General features: G+C 34.0%; 1 protein-coding gene and 1 long non-coding RNA gene across 4 annotated transcripts in view; one reads left to right on the top strand and one right to left on the bottom strand.

Moving 5' to 3' along the window:
• Positions 1 to 27,044, top strand: part of CCSER1 (coiled-coil serine rich protein 1) — a 1,364,327-nt gene that overhangs the window by 675,999 nt on the left and 661,284 nt on the right. The window lies entirely within an intron of this gene.
• LOC111093611 overlaps positions 12,299 to 27,044 on the bottom strand; it is a 46,390-nt gene continuing 31,644 nt past the window's right edge. The window contains exon 5 of the long non-coding RNA XR_005382852.1: positions 12,299 to 13,476. This is a non-coding gene — a long non-coding RNA (uncharacterized LOC111093611). The remainder of the gene's footprint in view (positions 13,477 to 27,044) is intronic.

Below are 27,044 nucleotides of genomic sequence, written 5' to 3'. Positions count from 1 at the left end.
ATGTCTGTGGTTTTATGTTGTATCAATAGGTGAAAAATTTGATCAGTATGATCCTGTGTCTATAAAACCGAAAGTGATATTATAACCTCCGCTGATATTTTTCTGTTGTACTTTATCAACCATTTCATGATTCTATAGTTATACTAATAATTATTGTATCATGTCTTATTTTTACCTTTTACTTTTTACCACTAGAGTACAAAGACTATACATGCTTTTCTTTTTCCCACAGGACTTAAATAAATCCTCTGTATAGTAAATGTTCAGTAATTTATTAATTCAAATTATAAACAACAGTACTTGAGTGTTAACTGCTTTGTAGCTAGACCCTTATTGTGGTTCTTCAATGTAATATAATTAGTAATGTCTAAAATTTTGACAAGAATTAAAACAAGATAGCTATTGTTAAAATATTTGCTGTGATTTCCTAGTTCCTCAACTAGAATTCAAATTTCCTTAAAGGCTTTTTATGCAGTCGATGTTTCTGATTTTCATTTCTTGTTAATACCCAACAAAAGCCTTTAAATTATTTGCCTTTAACATCCAGGCAGACCTCTAATAGTAAATGATTGATACTCTGGTGCTTGGATCATTATCTTTAAAAATTTTATTAGACCCTGCATGACACTATGCCCTTTGAAAAATAATGATGTTGAATATGCACACATGACTTGAAGTGCTAAAAATATCTAAGCCAAATGAACATACCTACTGAAATGTATGCTTATAAGTAAGTAAATTTTTAAAGAAAAAAAATGGCAATGGAATTGTTAAAGCAAACATCCAGGAACAAACAGCGAATACTAAACTAACAACTGAAGTGTCGTCACCTTCTTATACCAGTTCTCTTATTTTCTGTGCCTTTCATTAATAACAGATGGCATGCATGGGTCAGAGTCTCAGTGGGCTATTCCCATATTTCAAACTTATCAAGGTGCATTAGTTAATAATGGGTTTTATTCTATTTTCAAAAATGCAAGCAAACAATTATGTACAACACTGTGCTACTAACTATGTGTAAATAATTTAGTTTTCAAACTTTTCTTCTTTAATCTGTTTTCAAGGTGAAAAAGAATGCTGGTGTAGTGAAAAATGAATGATTACTTCATGTTTGGCTTTCCTTCCATTTTCGACTAAAAATTAACTGTGTACCTCGTCAGAGGTATTGAATAATGTTTCCTTCTACCTAAAATTGCTGTTGAAGCTTTTTTTTTCTTTCTTTCTTTTCTTTCTTTCTTTCTTTCTTTCTTTCTTTCTTTCTTTCTTTCTTTCTTTCTTTCTTTCTTTCTTTCTTTCTTTTTTGCCTCATACACGTCCAGTTATCTCTAGGCACAGCTTTGGGTAATATTTTAAGTTACAAAAATATTTTTTATGATATGATTACATAAATCTTTTATCTACAAACACAAATCATTCGGGGGTTTGTATTTAAATTTATTTAATAAGCATATAAAGCTAGTGGCTGTGTAGCAAACCTCTGAACTTATTTAAAATGTTTCTCTTTTTCCTTATTCTTTAAAATATTTTGCCTTTCAACCCTAGAAGTGTTTCTTTCTATAAAGAAATTCCACCACAGGGTTTCTATTTTGATACTAGTCTTGTATATAGGGCATTTAGCCAGGTCATCAAAGGATCTAGATCTTATCAGCTGCTCCCGTTTGCCAACTACATCACCCTCCTTCCCACCCCCAGACCTTGAGAAAGTCACTAAACTATATTAAGTACCTATTCCTATCTTTATCTAAAAATGCCATAAAAATAAATTCAATAAATGCTTATAGATGACTTTAGGTAGTATTCACAGTTGTTTTTTAAGGAAATAACTTATCATGTCTTTGTTTTTTCTTCTTCGCTCATCCTGTTTAGTCACTTAGAAAACCCAATGCCCAACTGAAAAAGAAAATCTGTATCAATAGATCTGGATATCTAGGCCTATTGCTATAGATATATAAACTGCTTTTTCAACATCTTGAGTTCTTTAATGATGTATGGCATGGAACAGCCTGTATCAACTGGGCCACTTGTACAATTGTGTTGTGCATCATGTCAAACAAAGAAAAGTGAGGGGATGATAAATGAATACTGTTTTGTTTTGGTGGTTATTAAATGCCTTCACTTTCATACAATGAGAAATTTGATAAACAGAGTGATCTTCATGGTTAATGACATTTCCAAATTCTAGAATGTCTGTAAATAAATAATGGAGTAACTTCATTATAAACAATGGAAGATAAAACAAAGAACCTCTCTCTTGACACATGAGAATAAATTATTTCATATCTCATCTATATTTAGAGAATGATGTTGAAGTCTCTTCATTTATCCTCTGATATACATTTTTGGATAAATGATGGTGCTCTTTTTAAACCTGAAGTCCAAATGGCTTAATACAATAAAATATGTGGCATTTTATAGGCATTTTGTAACATGTCTTGCATGTCACTATAGTGCAGTTACATACAATATCAATTATTCCCTAAGGTATTATGTAGTTGTAGATCATAAACTTTTTGCTTAAATTAAACATCACAGCTGGTTGCTTTAATTTGATGCATTATGCCACAAATGTTTCAACAGCTTGACTAAAATGAGCCATACTGCAGATTCAAAAGAAGAGCGAAGGTCAATGCACTTGAAGCCTAGTCATTTGTAAATTTTCTTTGGGCATATTAAAAAGCATTCTGCAGAATATAGTTTAATGGAATGTAAACAAACAAAAGAAAACAGAGTAACTATTGCAATGGTGTTTTACTTAAGGAAAGCAATATTATAAAATCTTAGTCTCATGACAGTATTCACAATAGCATTTTTTAAAATCATGAATATTGTGCTTTGAGAGTGGTGTTTACTTATTCCATTGTGAGGCCTTGCTGCTTCTTTCAAACTTAAAACATCACTAAATCTGCAAAGGAAGGCAGTTAGCAGAAAAAAAAGACCAGAATGATTGTCCTCCCTCTATTCTCCACCTAGGTAACCCTCCCTTCCCCATTTAAAGACTAGAAAAGCTGTCTTTTCACTCATTCTACTTGTACTCCAAAAGTCTTTAGCTAAGAGGATTGATAATAATACCATTAAGATTATCAGTCATTACAACATAAACCCAATTTTAAAGTTATTGTTACTCTAAGTACATTCTTGTAGCCCATAGTAATTGACTCTAAATATTATTGTTCTTTTTGATTTTTAAAGACTTATTTATTTATTTATTTATCCATGAGAGGCAGAAACATAGGCAGAGGGAGAAGCAGGCTCTTCATTGGGAGCCCAATGGGCTCCCAGGACTCATCCCAGGACCCTGGGATCATGACCTGAGCCAATGGCAGATGCTCAACCACTGAGCCACCCAGGCACCCCTAAATATTATTGTTAAAACAGTTTATAAGATAAAATGACTTCAAAAAAATAAAATAAAATGACTTCATTACTTATCAGAAAATAGTCTGCCAAATTATGTATCAGTAACACAACAGACATGAAAGTAATTAGTAGGTTAATACTATGGTACTTCAACATACGATAAAAAAATAAGTTACTTTCTTATTAGTCATAAAATTAAAGCATTTTAAAGCTGAGTGAGGACCAAAAGATCTCTGAGTTCTCAGCATCTCTCTAATCATCATCTCTGTTCAGAAACATTAGTTGTCCCTAATGTGCAACTCCTGTGTTATGACATTTGGAGCCCAATCCAATCCCATCCATATGTCACTAAACTATACTATTAGGTACTCTGATATAGCCATTGGGTGTGCCTTAGCCATTAAGTAAAATAATCCTCTTCCTTTTAACATAACTCAATTATCATCTCCTCCTAGAGTTATCCTAAGTCCTTTCAACCAAAAATCTTTCTTTATTGGTGGATCTACAAAATGTTATTAAGGAATTTAAGTTATGGGATGCTTTAGTCTTCTAAATTATTTTAACAGCAAGAGTAAAACTCTTTTGATTCATGTATCATTTATCCCTTCAGTTCTGCGTTCCTCTGTGCATCCAGTTAATGTATACTGAGGTGAATTACCTCATTCTAACCTAAATTTACACACACACACACACACACACACATATAAGTTTACATATATATTATATATATACATACATATATAGAGAGATAATTGTATATGTTTATGTGTGTCTATATATATGTACATATATGTATGCATATAATGGAAGAAATTGAGTTTCAGAGATTGTGTTTTCTAAACAAAATAGTGTTATTTCCAAGATCAAAAATTCATTTCTGGTTCACCCTGCATAGGTGCCTCATGACATAGAGGTGAAAAGTGTGCTCTGCTTGAAGTTATTGATACAAATTGGAGTTTTGAACTGCAAATTTTGGGTTTTTTATAGTTAAGTCATCTTAGTATGTTCAAGTATGATTTCTTAACCTCTAAAATTTTTAAACAGGGAAAGCCCTTTAAAGTTCTTGGAAACAATAAGAAAAGATGTTTCTAAACATTTAAATTTTAAAAACTTAAGATTTATAAATCAGTATAATATTTTACTCATTTCACTTTCAACCTCAATTTTATTCCTATAATGCAGTGTTTATCAAAAGATATTTTCAAAGTTTAGATACACACATGGTTGAAGGTTAAAACTGAACCAGAAAAACAAAGAACTTGTTATTTAAACTTGGGAGAAAAGAAAGACACCCCTCCCCCCCGCCCAGTGTAGAGATGACACTTTTTGTCCATTTCATTATCCTCAAATTAAAGAGAGGAAAAAAATGGCACTTCAAGTTAAGAACAACTCTGTCTTCCCACACTTCCCCTATCCGTATCAGCCTCAAAATTCACTCCACTGCTGGGGAAACAGTAATCTAAATGGCTAAATGTATTTTTTTTAGTAATCTCTACACCCATCTGGGAACTGAAACTCACAACCCCAAGATCCAGAGTTGCACACTCTACCAACTGAACCAGCTAGGCTCCCCTACATGTATTTTATACTCATATTTTTGCAAAGAAAAAATCCCAAATTCTATGCAATTGTTCTTGGCATAGAAAATAAGTACTGAATTAAACTGACGAACAGATTAATTTTGAAGAATAGAAATTCAGAAATCTAGTTACCAGTGTTACAATAAAGTTGATGAATTCCAATATTTAAAGTTTTTTTTTCCACATATGATTGTATTTATTTGTATCTGCATATACTCACAATTTTCTCTTTCTCAGTCCTTTATTTTATATAACAGCCAAACAAAATGTGAGTGAAAGTATGTCATGTATAATCCCTAGTCATAATAATGAGCTAAAGTTACTGATACAAATTTACCAAAGAACATGGACAAATCCATCTGCCTGTATAAACCTGCTCATACATCAGCACATACATAGAGCCATTCAGAAACCATAGGCAAAGCATAACTTTGTGATAAAAATTGATATTTAGCAGAACATGGAAATTCTAAATACATTAAAACTGTTAAATATTTCATATTCGGTATTTTTCAGAACTTTACAAATATTTATATTTATAATGGTAATACAGTGATTGAACTTGCTGTGTCACAGGGCTGATGTGACAATCACATGGGCTAGTATGTGTAAAATGCTTTTACAAACTAGGAATTGAGAAGGAATTGAAAAAATTAAAGAATTAAAGGGACCGATAATAACTAAGCTCTATCTAGTCATTAAAAAAATGAATGATTCTTATTTTGTTTATTTATTCCATACCAAGGAAAGCACTGAATGGCTTTTTCTAGTTCCTTCTGATATTCCACCCTCACTGTATAAAGTCAGCCACCAGCATATATGGCACAATTTTACTTAAGAATAGGATACGTAATTTCTCAAGGAAGTATGTGAAAATAAAGTCTAGCCATGAATTAAAGAGAATCACACAAATAGGCAATATTTATCAAGTGCTGATTACATAATCTCACTTCTTGATATAACTCTATAATGTAGTTTCTATTATCATCCCAAATTGATGAGAAAATTGGAGCCATGAGGTAAAGTAATTTTCCCATCACAATTACTCTTTAATAAAAGTTATCAGGAATTATTTCATGCATATATAAATGGTTGATAGGTAAAGTAACCTTCCTATTACATACACAAATATAGTAAGTAGTGAAGTTTGAATAGAAACCTTGCAATCTGACCCCTGAACTCATGGTCTTAGGAAATACTATCATTGTTTTCATACCATGTTAGATTCAAGGACAGTGATGTGTGTGTATTTAACTAGATCTATCAATATAATCAATGACAACAGTAAGGTAAAAGAAACAACTATAAATTATTTCCATATGTCAGTAGAGATGTGATTTATCAGAAGTGACAAACAACAAGCTTTGTATTAGAAAAAGAAACTCACAAATCTTAGTTTTATTTCCAAATTATGTATCTTCACTAAAGACAGTGCATTTAAACTTAGTTCACTTCCCACTAATATTGATTTGAACACCTACCATATGCCAGGAATAGTGTACTTGGGATGCATAAAGAATGATAAGATGAGGGAAGGAATTTGCCTGCCCTACGAATAAAGGATCACTAAAGAAAGAATAAGAGATAGACAAGTGAAGGGAGTCTGAGAGACTTTTCAGGCAGAATGAACAGCAAATGTATATAGTTCTAAAATAGACAGATATATATGGGGAATTAAAAATAACTCACTGTTAATGGAGAGAAGTGCGAGGTGGAGAGTGGCAGAGATGAAACTGGGAAAGAGGCAGGTGCCAGTTACAGAAAGCCTTCTGTCATCCTGTCATGGTGAAGTGCTTTGGCTTCATGCTATGGAAACTATTTGAAGCCATTTCTTCTTTTGGGTGCATTATACCTGAAGGCTATAGGGTGAAGTTAAATATAAAGAGATTCAAATAGTACAGAAAGTTGGCAAGGACCTTCAAAGGACAATTGCAGAGAAAGAGATGAATTTAGGAATTATTTGGACTTCAAATCGTCAGATTGGTGACTAATTAGAAAATAATATAAAAGGTGACCTCTGTAATATAGAAAGTGAATGGGTGACATATGGAGCCATTCCTGATAATCAGATATTAGAAGGCAGAGCCAGTAAGGGAAAGGAGGAAGCTGATGTGCTCATCATGTTTTAAGTGTCTAAGAGATCTCCACTAGTTATATCCAAATACAGATAGACATAGATGTCTGAAGCTTAGGGTAGAGATTGCTATAATGGTCTTAGAGGTTGTAAAATCATAGGTAGTACTGAAACTATGCAAAGGACATCAAAAAGGATTTGACATATAGTAAGTCCTTCAGAGTTATTTATTGAAAAATGAAAGCAAGGTATAATGAGTCAGGAAAAGAATAGTGAAGAGTAACACCATTTAGGGGCAAGAGGAAGCACTCATGGGGCAGACGTGATACATACAATTTATATAAATTTTGTCTATGGCTATAAATATATGTACTAAAATTATAAAGGAATCCAGGGAAAGTCAGCAGCAGATTACGTTAGTGTTCAATTCTAGATAGGAGGCAAATTGGACGACTGTACAGAGGACTTCACTACCTCAATTTAATTTTATTAGTAAAAATAAGCATAAAGGGCAGTCCCGGTGGCTCAGTGGTTTTGTGCCGCCTTTGGCCCAGGGCGTGATCCTGGAGACCCAGGATCAAGTCCCACATCGGGCTGCCTGAGAGGAGCCTGCTTCTCCCTCTGCCTGTGCCTCTGCCTCTCTCTCTCTCTCTGTGTCTCTCGTGATTAAATAAATAAAATCTTAAAAAAAAAAAAAAGAAATAAGCAGTAACATATTTTAAAATTTAACAAAACTGCTTAATAAATCTATAATATATATACTTTTAATACACTTATATATACTTAAAATATTTCCTGATAACTTTTATTAAAGAGTAACTAGAAAGTGTGGAACAGAATCAATAAGAAGAAACACTTTATAAAACTTGAGCTTGAAGGTAAAAAGATGAAAAGGAGTTAGAGTGGCCTCAAGACAGGGGAGGTTTTTTTTGGATTGAGAGACTACAGCATTTCATAGATTGAAGAAAAGGACAGACAGAGGACAGTTTTTGAAATATAGAGGATGTCTCAACAATACAGTTGTGAAATCAAAACTGAAAAAAATTCATATCGTCCTGTATGATGTTTGTCCTTTAAATTCCATTACAATAGAGCTAGAACTTTGAAATTTTTAATATATGCCTTAGCATACTAAAAGCATAAACTCATTTTGTATAGTTCTGCATTATAATAAAGAGCTAAACGATAATGTTGCACTTCTTAAATGACATCATTCAAACAATTATAGTTAGACAGTCACATAATATCTTTGTTTTTCCTCAGAGGAAATTAGTGACCATGAGACTCTCACAAATTGCAGCACATTTATATTTTAAAGCATCGTGACATGGTTGCAGTACTCTTGCTAATATAATATCATCACCAAAACAACCTGGAAAAGAACACCTGCTGAAAGGGGAGAAAAATGTGTTAGACAACATATAATTTTATATTTGTTAACATTGAGAGCTATTGAAAAGATAATAATATTGAAGTTATAGAAATACCGCAAGATGGTAACGGAAAATGTATTACTTATAATATAGAATTTCTTAATGACTTCAAGAATTAATATTCCAGGTAAAATATATTGCCTTCAATCTGCTCTGTATAACAAGTGCTGTGATTCTGTGTCAGAAGTTCTTTTAGGATTTGTGGCATTTTAGTTGGCAGTACCTTTTAATTTTGCTAAATTCATCCCGCATTTGGAGGTGTTTTTCTATTTGTTCTGTAGAGAGATATGGAATATCTTCCTAAGAAGCACTTTTAGCTATAAGGGCACTATTTAATGGGTTAGAACAATAATGGAGTTGAGGAAAGGAGGACCATGATAGTAGATAGTATTTAAGAAAAATCATGGCCAGTGGTAAAGATGGCATTACGACCATAAATCTCCCATGTGACAGAAAGTCTCTTAATGAAATGCCAAAATTTTTGAATGCCTAAGACACATCAAAAAGTTGGTCCAAATCTGGCAAATGAGGAATAATTCAGCTGCCATTACCAAAACCCATTACCATAGATCCCTTGCTCCTTATTCTTTTCATTCTTATTCTCTTCCTGATTCTTTTATTTCCTCTTCTCGATCCAATCATAGATACCTCTGCATCTTGGTGTCAGTTCACCATTTTGGGCAAGCTGCCTTGAAATTCCCTCTCACCTCCAGACCCAAGCTCTCCATTGCTTTTCTCCAAAGACCTCTACTCCTCTGCATTAGCCAAGGTCTCACGTGTGAGCTGGACAGTTTTCCTAGACGAATTATCAGTTTTATTTTTTTTAAAGATAGATTTATTTATTTATTTGTTTGTTTGTTTGTTTATTTATTTATTCATGAGAGACACAGAGAGAGAGAGAGAGGCAGAGACACAGGCAGAGGGAGAAGCAGGCCCCATGCAGGGAGCCTGATATGGGACTCAGTCCCAGGTCTCCAGGATCACGCCCTGGGCCGCAGGCTGGCACCAAACCGCTGAGCCACCCGGGCGTCCCAAGAGATCAGTTGTAAAAGTGCTGGCTGCTATTATAACAACACTGGGGTTCAAAATCCAAGGATAGGTGTTCCCTTAACCATTTGAGAATCTAAGCTGGAGCTATTCTTAAGACAATTGTGACGCTGGTAAAAATAACCCATGGTAACTCCTAGCTTGCAGATGTGGCTCCTTTTAATTTTCTGTCTCTCCCTTTCTTCCATCTCTTTAAATTCCATCTTTCAGGTGTCAGTTTTCGGAGTAAGCCTCAGTGCGATCTATCATGGGAGAAATTCACCTCGTGTTCTCAAAATACAATAATTACCAGTCTCAGAGAACTCCCTCCTCCCCAAAAATGCCTGTCAGGTTCCATGAAGAATTTTAGACATCACTGGGGGAGAAATTTTTGTTTGGCAGAACTTTAGATATTTTGGAAATGATACAGACAATTGCCTATTTATGTTAATTTGTAAGAAGATCTTCATCTCTAAATTATAGTCTCTGAGATCGGTAATAACTACTAATTATTGATAAGAATGATAATATTAAAAATTTATCATGTACTAGGTTTTCTTCTCATTGAATCCTCAAAACAAGTATAGGATACAACATATGATTATTCTCATTTTACTTGCAGAGAGTAGAGATGCAAACAGGTTTATAAACTTGCCCAAAGTCACTTGATAGAAGTACTGCAGAGCTCTCTTATTTATACTGAAGCTACAGTATAAATAGTAGTCCTACAAAGTACTATGCCTACTCAAAAAAGAAAGAAAAGCTACTATGCGTGCTCAGTTGAAATTTTAAACAGAGAAAATTAGGGGTGTACTGACTCATTGTATTGCACATAGTCAGAAATTTCTAAGCATTTTCCATTTGAATTATTGATTCTGCTTATAGATATCCAACAAGTATCACCTACCATGAAACAATTCAGAAGAAATGAAACCAATAGACATATTAAATCAAAGTATTTAAGGATGTTAGAAAGGGGGGGTTACATACACAGAAATAAATATCCCTTAATGATGAGGGATATGAAACTTAGAAAACTTAGAAAAATGGTTACACAGTGCAGGATATAGTGAAGATGCTCCCAGATGGAACTAGACCTTCCCAGGTGTAGGCCCTCAAGGATGGTAATTGTTAAGGATGCTGCCAATAGGGAATAATGGTTCTACAAGGAACAAAAACTCACTTTTTTCATCCTTAAGAAGGGGAAAGAGAGAAAGGAGGAGGTTAGAGAAGAGAGGGAGATTATATCCTTCTGAATCATCCCTGCCTGACTATTCTGGAGATGCTAATTCCTTGTGCATCTTGTCACCATATGCCAGAAGTTGTGCAGAATGACTTCAATGCATTTTTCCCAAAATTCACGAGAGACACAGAGAGGCAGAGACACAGGCAGAGGGAAAAGTAGGCTCTCTGTGGGGAGCCCAATGCGGGACCTGATCTAGGACCCCAGGGATCAAGACCTGAGTGAAAGGCAGATGCTCAACCCATGAGCCACTCAGGTGCCCCTCAATGCTTTCTTCTTACTGAGTAAATTGAATATTAACTTCTTGGGCATTTTGTTGCAGAGATCAAGCCAGCTTAAAGTCCATTTTTGTACCATTTCTCTCTATTCTGAAAAAAATTATGAATTCATACATTCAGGAACCTCTTAAAACGTTCCGAATTTTCACAATATCCAGAAGAGACATCCAGTTTAATCTGGAAGGAAAAAATTAAAAAAGGCATGCCAGTTAGGACTTAACAATGACAAGAGACTAACACAACCTTTAAAGGGACATTTGGATTTTTTTTTTTTTAATTTTTTTAATTTTTTAATTTTTTTTATTTATTTATGACAGTCACAGAGAGAGAGAGAGAGAGAGAGAGGCAGAGACACAGGCAGAGGGAGAAGCAGGCCCCATGCATCGGGAGCCCGATGTGGGATTCGATCCTGGGTCTCCAGGATCGCACCCTGGGCCAAAGGCAGGCGCCAAACCACTGCGCTACCCAGGGATCCCCACATTTGGATTTTATAATGATAAGAAAAATAGAAATATAGTGTGGGCAATGGAGAACAAATTGGAAAGAACTTAATTTGTCTCCTCATTTGGTTTTTACATTGGCTAAGAGTAAATTGGGGTTATAGTCACAGATCCTGTTGGAAACATAATTACATTGATGACAGTAAATATACAGCCAACCTTATTTACAATTTTCTTTATTTTTCTTTTGAAAAGAATTTAATCCAACTGTGTATTAAGTAATACTTGTATTAGAGTTACCTTGAAAAAGTTCAATTGTAATGGCAATGAAAAACCACTATCTATACATTACTTGTGTAATATTTAAAAATTAAAGAGGAAAACAGTTTTTATCCTTAATTCACCACATTATTTTGTTACTGATTTATTATACCCTTTAAACTTTAATACCAAGTGCGCTTTCTGATTTAAATATACTTCGAAAGGGCAAGAGTAGAAAGAGTAATAAGACATAAAAACAAATTCAGAACAAAAATCCTATCTTTCTATTTTCTGAAAATACAATGGAGACTTCGTTCTGACTTAGAGTTTTGTTTTATATATTACCATTAATCTCTATTGCTTGCCACAAGTATTAATATCTGGTACTATTTTAAATTAATGAAATAAAACTTCTAATTTTATATTTTAACAACTTAAATTGGAAAAAAATCATTTGTAATCTTAATCATTTGTAATCTTAATGCTTTAGTGTGCCTGCATATCTTTTCATTCAAAATTGAATTAAGTTCTTGAAAAGGAACTTGAGAATTCCAAGTGAAAAAAGTGTGGTTTTGAAACAAATGGTTTTTAAAGAGAGAGAACAGATGTTCTAAATTTTTTATTCAAGCAGTCTTTTGATATTACTATAGCAGTAGTAAATATTTATAACTCCATATTGAGAAATTCTATAGTCCCCCTTTTCAGGGTCACCATTTGAAATTATTTTTATTTTCATTTGAATAGCAATTTTACACATAAAATATTAGAAATATTTAATATTATAAATATCATTTATATTACATAGTGTCATAAATTTCAATGGGCTATACAAGTATATATATTTGTGCAAATATAATTTAAATTTTCTTTAAAAATCCTCAAAATTAGCTCTTCCTTATTTACAATGAGTAACTCAAAGTTGAGATAGCATAAATAGAATATGAAAATACATTAGCTCAAAAGGATATGTAAACAAATTCATTAATAATGGTCAAGAGTATATATTGCAACATGAAGAAAGATTAGAATATTTTCGTTTTGGCTCAGTATCAAATTTCTGATCTCTTTAGAATAAAAAAAGTCAAAATTGACTTTAAGTACTCTCTAGAGAAATACTGCTAAGTAATCCACAAAAGTAGAACTTCTAAAAAATTAGATTAAATTATTAGTATAGAGCATGGTCATTGAAAATGACCTGACATAAAGGAGTGAAGATCTGGATTCTGTTCTTTTGTTTGCCACTTACTGGGTTTGTGATTCTGGGAAATGTATTTTACCTCTCTGAGCTTCAGACACCCAACCTTGCTTCAACAATGAGTTTCTAAAGTCGTTTCAAGATAAACTATAAGAAGTGCTGCCACTACTCTGCCAATATCCCCTTAGATTCCTTTATCATTTGAATGCATGTAAGTGCATGCATGCACGCATGCACAGGAGACCCAGATGAAGGTTTACCCTCTACAGTCACCACCTGGTCATCGTGTCAGTGAGCCATCCTTAGCTTTGGGAACCTAAGGCCACTTTGCTTGTAAAACTAACCTGCCTTAATTATTGACTGATCTGCGTGGCAGGATATCCCAGCTCCATATCATTAACTCTCTTGCCTTTGGATAGGAACAATTTTGAGATGAGACTTCCTTCCCAAGGGTTTTCCTTTAGGATGAAGCCAGTCACTGACTGAGATCTTGAAGTTGGACTTCTGGATGGACTTCCTGTACAGCTTCCTCACTCTATTATTTTCCTGGGAGCACTTCATTTTCAACTCAGAGTACATTTGTGGATACCTGAAACAAAAATAATCTTTTTTTAATTGAGGTATAATAGATATGTAACATTGCAAGCAACAGTATTCTGATTTTTTTTTTTTAGGTTTGACATGGATTTATGTGAATACTATCTCATGTCTGGCATTAGATAATGCACATTATCTCAAAAAAAAATATTGCAAGAACTACTGTACCACAATTTGTGCCTCAAACAAGTCAGAGTAAATGTTGTTATAAATGTTACTGTAAGGTAATTACTTCATATAATCTAATAATATCATTGATATTAATAATAATATAGAGATTAGGGATGGTCCTTGCCATCTTTGAATCACTAACACATTTCTATAAATCAGATATTTCTCAAGTAGATTTAAAATCTTACCAAAAATTGGAGTCTGTTTTGTAGTGAAATGGAAAAAAAAAAAAAAAACTGAAAAAAGGGAAACTATAAAAAAAAAGATTCAAACAAAAATGAAAATAAAAAAAAAGTGAATTGGGTAATCTTACACATGCATTTAAAAATAGAAAATTAATGTAGTACGTGAGATTAAGATTTATTTTAGAGAAAGATATTAGTAAATGACTAATCAAACATACATGATTTCAAGGTCAAATGAATTGAAAGATTCTGTTTTATGTTTTCATTTACTTTGCAAATCAAAAAATATTTTAAAAATACTATCTTTGTAGTATTTTTAATACATAATATATACATACATAATCTCTGAATTTATTTACAAAGTTTCAAAAGATACTGATGTGTGGAAATACTTGCATTAAGGTTAAAAAATATCACCTCTGATACAGACTAATTGTGATTTTATTTATTTTTTTCTAATTGTGATTTTAATTAGATGAATTGAACAATATATTCTTTTGAAGACTAAAATATTTATGAGGGAAAGGGCCTCTTTAATATATGTTGCTACCTCAAAATACTGTTTTTTTCTCCTAATAAGTAAAATAAGAAAAATACTACATAGCCTAACATTTTCTATATTTCACAATTATGTGCATTGAATTCAACCTGAGGGTGGGGGCTTATTTGTTGGGAAAAAAATAGTTTAAAATTAGCAGCATATTCGCTCTTACTTTGCTTATCAATAATTTCAAATATTGTTCTCAACTTTCAGTTTGGCATTTGGCAAGTTTCATTTTGACAGATCCTTGAAGAACTTAAATGCTACCTAGATCTATATACTACACTGCTACATGGACTTCATTCTTGTAATGACAAACTGTTTTCTCTTCTTCACTTGATTCCATGTGACCTGTTTTATTAATGTGTATCACCTAGCAAAGTGAAATGAAAAGTATGTGGAGGTTTTTCCTATTAAACACAGTCTTAGATTTTTAAATAAAATGATCTAAAAATATATATCATTATTGGCCTCATGTAATCTGAAGTTGAGAACTGATACACAGGGTGGAGTTTCTTTTATAAAAAGGTTAAGAAAGCATGATTGTCCTACTATTATCGCTAGCAGAAGAATTCTAATTATGAATTATCATCTTTATTTACTAGCTACCTCTTGTTCTGCTACTTCTTTAACTGTATCATTTCAGGACTATGTGTACAAAGCACGGTGAAGTACCATAAAGTTTTAAAACATGCAAAGAAGAAATTTGTTTATATGTTTACTTTGCTCAACAGAAATTAAGATTGCTGCTCCTTTCTCTGGATTTATATTTATCAGTTATATATTTTTAATCTTTCAATCTTTATGTGTCTTTTTATTTTTGCTTACAAAAATTTTTGGATCCTATTTTCATTTCTTCTTTGTCTTTTATTTGGTAAGTTTATTATATTATTTTGTTTCAGTTTTTATCCAGGGTTTAATTCTGCCGTCTTATTTAATGCTTTTCATCCTATAATGTATGTGCTCTTTTAATGAAATTCTATAAAATTGTCTTCTGGTGTTTTGAAAGTTACATAGACTAATTTTATTGTTTTTCTTTACTTTAAGAAACATATGAGATAATTTCTCCATCTTGAATATATCAGTGTCTATACTTCCATCTTACAAAAGAAACACATCAGTATACCTCATGGCTTCTGTTCCCTCTACCTCATCTCGTATTACTAATATCTGGAATATTTCTTCCAGTCACATATATAAAGTTTCTCTTCTGTCTCATTATTCATTTGTGTAGTAATTTAAAATAATATAATGTAAATTTAATTATGTATATAGGCTTTAGAAACATTTATCTTATCCAGTTCATTGTCTATCTTTGAGTACAGCACTCCTCAGAAGTCCTAGTAATTCATTTAGCCTGTGAGCTTTTATATTACCTGTGGAATATCGGCTCTTTGATCTTGGAGAAGCTCCATAAGCCAGACTATAATCTTTGTCAGTCTAGGCTAGTTCAAGATTTGTATATATGAACGGTAGGCATGAGGCATTAAGGCACTAGCAACCAAAGTTATCATTCTATTTTACAGCTCCAAGCAAGAAACAACTCCAACAGGATTTCACCCCTAAATCCAACTTCTGAAGGCAGTTTTCAAGATTGTATTTTACAAACTCTAGGGGTTGGATCCAGGAAAGTAAAGAACCGAAGGCTCCCAGACTGACAGCCCCCACCACTTTCACCTCATGCAGAAAGAACCTTGCCCACATAGATAACCACAGTAGTGGTTTGAGAAAAAGGTATAGGTAATGATTGTCCAAAGGGAAGGAAGTGGGAGGGTGGAGTGAAGAGAGACAAAGAGAATTTAAATTGTTCTTTTTTCCAGCTTTTGTCTAGCCTAAACTGTGGGCTTCCCATTCTTCATACAGAGTGATTTAAAATCCTGCTTTTATTACTGCTGCTGCTCTTAGATTTTGTATTCTGTATCTCCCTATTATGTCTTCAGCATTATTTTTAGAAGTGCTAACCAGCAGCTCCTGAAACTTGGACATCTTGTTGAACACATGATTTTTTGTATGTGTGGATGGTAGTGTTGTATCTGTATTCAGAATGCGTTATTTATGTAAAGATTTTTGATTTAGTGGTTTACAATTTTTTTCTATAACTCATTTTGCCCTTTTAAATTTTGCACATGTTTCTTCATTTGCTTTTATGAATTTACATCTAGAGACTTCACAGCTAGACAATATTATTGTTGAGTTGAAAATCTATTTTTACAATGAGAAAATCTCTACTTACGATGAAAATAAGTATTTTAAATACTGACTTTATAAATATTCCTTTGAAAGGATACTTAAATGGAGTGTGAAAATGCCAAGCATCAGCTAATAAATCTTTGTAAGAATTTCTGTTCATATGCAATTTTTTATTTATTTTATTTATTTTATTTTTTAAAGATTTTATTTATTTATTCATAAAAGACACAGAGAGAGAGAGAGAGGCACAGACACAGGCAGAGGGAGAAACAGGCTCCATGAAGAGAGCCTGACGTGGGACTCGATCCCGGGTCTCCAGGATCACACTCTAGGCCTAAGGCAGCGCTAAACCACTGAGCCACCTGGGCTGCCCATATGCAATATTTAAATGCATTGATAACTCACAAATATAAAACCTAGAGTAAATAAATAACATGTGATGAGACTCCTTAAATCCCATCTAAAATCTTGTTCTTTTGTGAATAAAATTGAATACTGTAAGTATGACCTCTTTTGTAGCCTAAATAATCTCTACACCTTATTTGAATGAATTAAACCACCTTGTATTTTTCAAACTATAATAGCAGCCCAATCAAAAGGAAAAAAAAAAAAAAAGTCATATGGTTGCCAGTAGGAGTACCTGGCCTTGTATTGGAAGTGCCAAGGCAGCAAATAATGTAAGACAAGTAATACTCATTTAAACTCTCGTTCATTTTATCGATTCCCCTCACTGCTCTAAAAAAGCAACTTGCTTTATTCGCGGAAACCGACTGTACTGTCCTTTGGCTCCACCTCTCCCTGTCCCCTTTTTCGACCCCACCTCCTCTTTTTTTCTCTTCCTCCTCAACCTACTTCACTTGTTACTGCCATTTCTTTCACCATTTATTTACTTCCCCTTCCTGATATTGTCCCCTTTTTTTCTTCCTATGCTTCATTCATTATTGAGTAGTAGTGGGCCATTTCTCTACTTACAAGCACCAATGATGGTTATATTTATTTTTTATCGAATGCTTTCTAGGTGCTAGACATGGTGCTTAGCATTTTAGAGTTGTTAGTCTTTGGCATCCTGTTATGTCTGAATATTTGTGTCCCCCTCACCCCACTAATTTATATATTGAATTCTAACCCACCAAGGTGATAGTATTAAGAGGTAGAGCCTTTGGGAAATTATTAGGTCATGAGGGCAGAGCCCTTATGAGTAGGATTAGTGCCTTTATAAAAGAGACCTCCGAGAGGTCTCTTGACCCATCCACCATCTGAGGATACAGCAAGCGGGTGCTGTCAGGCCTTCATCAGATGCCACATCTGCTGATACCTTGACCTTAGACTCCCCAGCCTCCAGAGCTATAAGAAGTAAATTGCCACTATTGATAAGCTACCCAGTCAATGGTTTTTGTTTTGTTATAGCAGCCCAAACAGAGTAAAACAGATGTGATAGAATTTGTGTGTGTTTCTGTTAAAATTGTACTCTACCAATTTTTAAATTAGGTTCAAATTAATGGACTAATGAATTTAGATTAATATAGATTTTAAAGCTCTAGAGCTATGTGTATACACTTGGAATAAATAGTCTGTGCATACTTTATTCCCATGTTGATTTAGATATTTTACTAAAAATAGGACCAATATGCAATACTGCAGGAATAAGTATTTAAAAGAAAGTTGAAAATGGAATAATACTAAAATTTTTCATAAATTTGTTTAATCTATTGTTATTCTTTAAATATCCTGGCTTTACCCTTTCCTTCGCATTGGAACACCAACCAAAAAGTAGACGGTCCTTCATAACAAACTCAGTAGGTGTTACCATATACAACAATGACATTTAGGGGTGAAAACTGTCTTTTTTAATCATTAAATTCTGTATTAAATTATTTTACAATAGATTGGTAACATTGCACTGAACCTAAACTTGCTCAATCTCTCTAAGAATAAAGTAAGTTGCAAGGTTTGCTTTGCTCAGCTCTTTCAAAAGGATAAAAAAATGTGAAGACATTTGTATTGTAATTGCAGGAATCGAATTAGTTTCACTTTATAGAGCCAAAATGATGCAAAATGTGTAACATCATTTACATTTTAAATCCCAAGAATTTTGAGCCAAGCAAAGAAGGTGAAGTAAACATACTCAGGCTTTGAGTGAAATTTAAAAAACAAAAACAAAAAACACAAAAAAAAACAAGAACCAAAAAACAAAGGTACTTTAGAGGACTTATCAGATTCCTTGAACAGAAAGTTGTGTTTCTGTTTTGTTTTGGTTAATGTTTTATGTTTTTTTTCCTGGAGTTTATAGTGTCCTGCAGATTGGTAGACCAAACATCCAGAGACCAGATTATGAAGAACCAGAAAAGTCATGCTAAAGAGTTTTAAACTTGCCTTGGATTTGTAGAAAACCAATGAAGCATGATCTGATTTTATTTTAGAAAGATTAGTTTTACTACAATGTCAGACATTTAATAAGTGAAACAAAGCTGGGGGTAGAGAGTACTGTTAAAGTTATGCAGTGGTTCTGGAGAAAAATTATGAGAGCCTGGATTAAACACTGACAGTTAAAATAGAAATGGTTATCTGTGAAGTTGATTGAGGAAGATAATTTCTTGGACTTGTGATGAATGAAATTGGGATGCTAAGCATCCAGAGTGACTCGTAGAGTCTTTATTGGGAGATTCTTTGATAATTATACCTTTTACTGGTACAGAGAATCCAAAAAGAAAAAAAAAATGTTAGAAGATGACAAGTTTTGTTTAGAATGTGCTGAAATTGTAGTACATGAGAACTATTCAATTAGACATGTCTAGCAGGCAGTTTGACATGAGGTACATGTTCAAATAAGTTGCATAGATTTTATTAATAAAAGGAATGATAAAGGTAGATATGATATCTTTGATAAATTTGATAGGCTGTGTCATAGCTTTTATTAATAGTTTTATTAATTCAAGTCAACTTCAGTTCTTAAGTTCTGGAATCATTAGGACTTTTGGAATATCCTCAAAACTAAATATATTTTATTAACCAATATGAAGGGAAATAAATATAATAGACAAAGCAGAAAATGGATTTAGTTCATACGTCTCTTGTATTATTCTCCTTTGTTACAAGGTAAATATGAACTAAAATAGCATTATGTTCAATAATCTAGCTAATACATTTTTCAAAATAGAAATTCAGTGCTGGGAGCATTGCTGAAAAATTGGTGCATATATTTCTAGTGTCTTTTTTAATTAATTTATTTATTTTGCTTATTATGATCTTTGGAATACACTTTAGCAGTATGTATCGTGATCTATAAGTGTGTCCAAACTATTTGATTAATTTTATTCTCTGGATGCCTGGGTGGCTCAGTCGGTTAAGTGCTTGCCTCTTGATTTTGGCTCAGGTCATGATTTCAGGATCGTGAGATCCAGCCTCACATCAGCTGGGAATCTATTGGAGATTCTCTCTCCCTCTCTCTCTGCCCCTGTCTCCCTTTCTCTCTTTCTCTCTCAAAGAAATAAATCTTCAAAGAAAAATTTAGAGTCACCTGGGTGGCTCAGTCACTAAGTGCCTGCCTTTTTATTTTGGCTCAGGACATGATCTCAGGGTTGTGAAATCTAGTTCCACACTGGGCTCTGTAATGGGCGTGGAGCCTTCCTGGGATTCTCCCTATCCCTCTGCTTTTCATCACCTCCCACTTGAGCTCTCTTTCTCTCTCTCTCTCTCTCTCTCTCTCTCTCTCTCTCTCTCTCTCTCTCATTCTTTCTCAAAAATAATTTTAGGGATGTCTGGATGGCTCAGGTTGGGAAAGGGATCCACTCCCTGTAAAGCAGTGAACTGTGACAGATTGATCATATTGCATTACCTGGAAGCTCTTGCTATAATGTGCTAAAGTGGAGGAAAGTGATGTTCCCAGGAAATAATGGATATGTCAGGGGAGGAATGAGGAGTTCTTGTTAGAAAAGACTGATGTCTGCTACCATCTGAAAGATAATGAATTCATGTAAAGATTCTTGGTGTTTGTAGCCTAGTTATTAGCATTTTTTGTAGCATTCAGCAACCTACTTCATATGACTCCTCTTGCCACATATGTTCTTAGATGCCTGTCAGTTATCTCCTTTCTAGTATATTCAGTATGTCTGATTCACCCTTATTCTCAAATGATTTTGCTTTTTCTCCCATTCACTCCCATTGCCAATCAAACCTGCTTCTCCTGCAGTCTTCCCATATCAAAAATGCTACCACTTTCCTCCCAGTTTGCTCAGAACAGAAAGTTGGAGTCATTCTTGACTTTTCCCTTTTCCTTTACTTATAAAGTAAATTACTCACTTTCATATCTAGCTCTTACTTGAGTCTGAAAAATATATAGGACTCTATTCCTCCTGCCAAAAGTATTTCTTCTAGATTATTTCATTACCTTCCAAATTACCATCTTCCCATATCTTCTTTACCTCTGTTTTCTTCTCCATGTAGCAGCCAGAATGATAATGGCTAAATACAATTGACTCATACTTAAAATGTCTATGGTTTCCACTGAACTCAATATAAAAGTCAATGCTTAGGTGACCTACAATCATCTGATGCCAATATTAGATGTCACTTGCCCACAAGTTCTGGTTACACTGTACATTTTTAGTTTCTTGAACAAATGCCTGCATTTCCCCCTCATCCCCAACTCCCTGAGCTTTATCCAATCCCTTTCTGAAATAATTCTTTTCGTACTGCATGGCTGTGTCTTTGTCTCATAGATTTAAGCTGTTAAATTTCCTTACTAAGGCACATTCTACCATCAGATATAATTAAAAGGTATCTTTCATGTTATTCTCTCTCTTAAGAGCTCCTTGTTTCCCTTTACATCATTTAGCAATATTTGTAACTTTATGCCCATTGGTATGTTTCCTTATTGGAAACCTATCTTTTCCATGAACTATAGGTAGTGAAACAGCAAGGAAGCAATGTTTTACTGAGACACTTGGGTAGCTCAGCAGTTGAGCATCTGCCTTCGGCTCAGGATGTGGTCCCAGGTCTAGGGATCGATTCCTGCATTGGGCTTGCCTGTAAGGAGCCTGCTTCTCCCTCTGTCTATGTCTTTGCCTGTGTCTCATGAATGAATAAAAATCTTTAAAAACAAAGTGTGTTGTTTACCACTTCCTGTGTATAAAGAGGATGATGTTTAGCACTCCATACACACCTCTCAAGAGAGAGCCTGTACCACTTCTGCTACTGCACCATTTGCACAGTTGTGTCTTATTCAGGGGTTGGATTCCGAAATGGCTCTTAGTGAAAAATTGGCAAAAAATTTCATAGAAAGAGATGTATTGGTAAATATAAAACATACAAAATAATGAATATCTATTAAAATAAAATTGTATTGGATTTGTAATTACAGAGAAAAAGTGAGTTCACAGTTTAATTTGTATAGTTAAATGTGCTATAATTACTGGTGGGTGAATTAATAGTTATAGATACTCATTAAATATATGGAATCAATAAATTATAAATACTCTTTAAATATTTGGAATCCACTATGTCCAGCTTTAAATGCCTTTGCCTATTATTTCTTTATTAAAGATGAATAGACATCCAAAGCCACTAAGTAAGTCCTTTCATACATAATACCTTCAGATTCTGTTTTACTAGATTTTGCAGTTTAGACATACATTTATGGGGTTATATTTTATTTATTTATGCATTTATTTGTTTATTTGTTTATCTCTTTTTATGAGTGTGTTGAAGGAAATTTGAAGGATAATGCATTTTCCAATGCTAAGAATTTCTTGAGTTTGCCAGTAAAGTTTGATCTGTGTCTACAATTTGTCTGGCCAAGTTTGATTCATGACCTCCATTGTTTTCTAGCTGATTGTCGACCTGTAATGCTGTGCTGATTCTGCAAGTCTGTAGTGATTTTAATCTTGTCTCCCTTATGCTTATGTTTCCCGGATACTGTCATCAGCATATTGTTGTTAATGAACGACTGCCTTGAAGACTTTTATGTCACTTCTCAGTTTAAAAAACTTTATAATACATTAAAATTAAATCAATAGCATAAAATAAAATGCTCACAGTCCCCTGAAGTGAATCTTTTCTTCAAAACAGGAGTCTTTTTTTTAAACCATAATGACACAATGGGCAGAGTATTCTATCCTGACTTTCCTGAATAAAAATACCAAGCAAGAAAAAGCTAGAACAGTCTTTTCTATACTTTCAGGATGTCAATTTTAATATTGTTGGTAAGTTCCTGTCTCTGTGATACAGGGCTTGCTTCTTTTGGTTTTGTTTGTTTGTTTGTTTGTTTTTAGTAGTAATAATTTTTAAGGTTGAATTAAGGTCCTATGGTTCTAGGATCAATACTACTATGACTCTGCTAGAACTTCCTAATAACTATATTGAAACTCCATTTTTCCAAATTGATTTTGTGTATGTCTCTGTGTGTTAGAGACTAAAAGTGGCAATAAGCAACATCCTTCTTTATCCTCCTAAATTCAGAACTAATTGCAAAATAGAAGATTCAGGGAAATTGACTTAGAATGTCATCTAACCTGGATTGAAATGCAGCCATGTAAGCTTCTAGTACATTCTTATCTGAACTGAAGTCTGTAAACTTATGTCTGGGAAAGCTGAGATTTCATCTTGTGGATAGGCCATGCTACTAAGAAATAGAACATGTTTATTTCTTCCAAGATCACCTACTAGTTAATAAATGAAGAGGAGTGAGTGAGAGGTAGGACTTCTGCTAGAAATCCCCTTCTGCGAATATGGGCCAAGGGAATGGAGGGTCCCCTGACAAGTAGAAGGTATATGTTATAGACCAGGATGTTATTAAGGGGATGTTTGAGACTTGATGTATCAGAAAATTCTCCTGAGCCCTATTTCCTATAGAAGACGCTTCTACATTCGTTATTTTTTTTCCCTAATTATCTTCACTGGAAGAATCACCTTATTAATTTCTCACTCAAAATATACAATTCAGGCAAGAATGAGGATGGAGTACATAAGCTTTTTCTTGGAAAAAAAAATTCTGTAGCACTTGGATGGCTCAGTCAGTTAAGTGTCCAACTCATGATTTTGACTCAGGTCATGATCTGATAGATCATGGGATAGAGCCCTGCATTGGACTCCAAGCTAAGCAGGATCTACTTGAGATTCTCTCTCTACCTCTCCCCCTGGCCTTCCCCCCATTTGCACTCTCTTGCTCGCTCTCTCTCTCTCTCTCAAGTCAATCAATCTTTTTTCTTTTTAAAAAATCCTAATCAATTCATGAAAATGTTTCTCACTTGATGTTATAGCACCAAATCCTCAGACACATGTTGGATTTGTACCGTTTCTTTAATTCTCACTTTGGTTTATCTGCTTCTCTTCTTCCTCTTCTTCCCCTTTTTCCTCTTTCTCCCCTTCCTCTGCTCCCTCCTCCCCCCCTTCTCCTCTCCTTCCTCCTCCCTCCTTTTCATCCTCCCTCCTCCTCCTGCTCCTTCTCCTCCTCCTCCGCACAGCCTAGAATTACCAGAATAACCTCTTAGTTCATATATCACTTGCAAGCTGTCCCTACTTAAATTTATATACCATAACAAATTCCAGAAGTTTTACTAGACTTGTCATGTCACTAATATTAAATTCCCTATAGCAAATGCTTTTGCAGTATATCAGCTTCTCCAGCTGGTCTCTGATGATTCCTCTCAAACCTCATGCATCATCTCTCATTCTCCTACTTCATTTATTCAAAGAAGTATCAAACACCTAGATTGTACCAAAAACTACATTAGGTTGTGTGGAGTTGATATGGCTCTAACTAGGCATGATCCTTGCCGTGAGGAACTTACATGCTAATGCAGAAGACAAACAAAATATAGGCAAACAGTCAAAAGAAATAACTGGCAGTTGAAATGAGACATTTAGTAAAAATATTAAAAGAGAATCACCTGGAGATAGAAATCTACTTCAAAGATTGTATCTCTAAGGCAGTAACACTTAATATGAAGAATATTTCAGATGGAAAAAATAGCATGTTGAACGTTCAAGTGTAAAAAATCTTGCTCCACTCAAGCAACTGCAAGAAAATGAGTATGAGTCATTTTTGCAAGGGGAAGATTGGTATGAGATAAAATTAGCATAATGAATAAGAGCCAGGAAGGGCAGGAGCAGTATATCACTATAAAAGTTTACTTTCTTTATCATATAGACTAGAACTTTTTGATAGAAATACAAAACAAATGGGGCACTTGGTTGGCTCAGTGGTTGAGCATCTACCCTTGGCTCAGGTTGTGATACTGGGGTCCTGGGATCAGGTTCCTCATCGGGTTCCTCTCAGGGAGCCTGCTTCTCCCTCTGCTTATGTCTCTACCTCTCTTCCTGTGTCTCTCATGAATAAATAAATAAAATCTTTAAAAAAATACAAAATAAGCAATAAATTGTAGTTATTTATGTAATGTAATATTTAATACATTTTCTTTAACTTAATGCATCCAAAATAGTATCATTTAAGATATAATAAACATAAAGTTGCTTATGAGATATTAGGGTTTTTTTTTTATACTTAGGTCTTCAAAATCTTGTGTGTTTACATTTACCACACATTTCAGCTTGAACTAGCCACATATCAAGTGGTCATTTGCCACATGTGGCTAGTGGCTACCATATTGGAATGGGACATTAATAGGTTTTAAGCAAGAGAAGGATGTGATCTGAATTACATTAGAAAATCACTTTGGAATGGAGAAAGTATAGGTTAAGTCAGGAATACCAGTTAAAAGGCTTTATTAGTTTCCTCTGGATGCTGTAACAAAATACCATAGATTGGCTAACTTTAAACAACAGAAATTTATCTTCTCTATGTTTTAGAGACAGGAAGTCTGGGGTCAAGGTGTCAGTCAGCAGGACCATGTTCCCTCTGAAAGCTCTAGGGAAGGGTCCTTCATTGCCTCTTCTAGCTCCTGGTGGTTGCTGGCTGTCCTTATAGCTTGACTTATGGATGATGCGTCACTCTAATCTCTGCTTCTATCTTCATATGCCCTTCTATAAATGTGTTACTGTGTCCAGATATCCTTCTTCTTATAAGGACACCAGTCATATTATATTTTTTTAAGATTTGTTTAATTATTTGAGAGAGAGAGAAAAGAGAGCATGATGGGGGAGGGGGCAGAAGGAGAAGCAAACTTCCCACCAAGCAGGGAGCCCAATTAGGACTCCATCCCAGATGCTTAACCAACTGAGCCACCCATGTGCCCAGTCATATTGTATTTATGATTCATCTAGATCCAGTATAGCCTCATTTTAACTGGATTGCAGCTACAGAGATCCTATTTCCAGATAAGGTCACATTCACAAGTTTCAGGTAGACATGAATTTTTGGGGACCCTAGTCAACCCAATACAGAGGCTAATGGAATAAAAGAGAATGGTAGCTTTTGTACACTGTGCACAGATCTATGCTCCATTTCCCTGCATGTCTCTAGGTAGTGGATCCGGAGTAGTGATACTAGATATGAAAGAAAGGATTGTAAAATATATTTCAGAAATGTAATTAGCATATATATGTCTTGGATGTGAAGAGCCCATGCCCAATCTAGGTCGTAGTTCTCAGTCACAACTTCTCTCATAACTTTTCTGATACATCACTGAATGCCTATTATTTTTAACCCAGGAAGTTTGTGTTCCTAGCTTCTAAAGTCATCTAACTCAAAGACATCTCCTTCAAGCCCCTTTTCATGAGGACTTTGTAATTAGCTCCACCTTAGTGAGAAGGGTATTAAACTAGAAGAAATGAATTAGCCTGTAACATGCATAAAATAAATTAAATATATATTTGTTTAATCTACCATTACTGAAACTACACTGGAATTTATATATAGTACAACATGCTCTTTGAAAAAAAATCTGAAAACGAGAAGAATATTGTTAGGACTGAAGCAAAACATCATTAGGTTCTTGTTGGAAAAAAATTCATATGCCTTACCTCTAGGATATTAAATATAATTATCTGGGCACAACTATCTCCAATAATTTTAATCTCCAGAGATATGAATTCCCAATTTACATTTTTGATGTATCCCCTTCTTAAATGAAGTAACCTAAACTCTCTTAAATCTGGGTATATTTTCAGTTTGCATAATCTCTCATGGGTAATGAACTCCATAAATTTAAAATACACTATGTAATGATATGTAATCTTTTTGAAAAAAAAATCGCTTCCAATGCAGTCTTAAAGTGGTGGGTTGTGGAGGATGTCAGTTTCCTAGTTTAGGAATCATAAAAATAAATTTGTTATTTAGACATTTGTTTTAATGATTTAGTGGACATATCCTCCTTCTGTTTGGCTTTTTATTTTTGGCCCATTTAAAAAAATATATACAAACATAAACATAAAATAAGCCCCCTATCCTTTTACCCTTTTCTGCAACTTTTTCAGACTTCAGTTGTTTTTCCTGAGGTGTGGTGATCAAAAAACCCAGAGAATATAATAACAAGAAAGCTGCTAACATTTGTGAGATTCAGGGCAAGAACATAAATG

Source organism: Canis lupus, chromosome 32 (genome assembly GCF_011100685.1).
Source record: "Canis lupus familiaris isolate Mischka breed German Shepherd chromosome 32, alternate assembly UU_Cfam_GSD_1.0, whole genome shotgun sequence".
NCBI classification, from domain to species: domain Eukaryota; kingdom Metazoa; phylum Chordata; class Mammalia; order Carnivora; family Canidae; genus Canis; species Canis lupus.
Note: the sequence above shows the minus strand (reverse complement) of the source record. Positions and strands in the feature narration are given on the sequence as shown.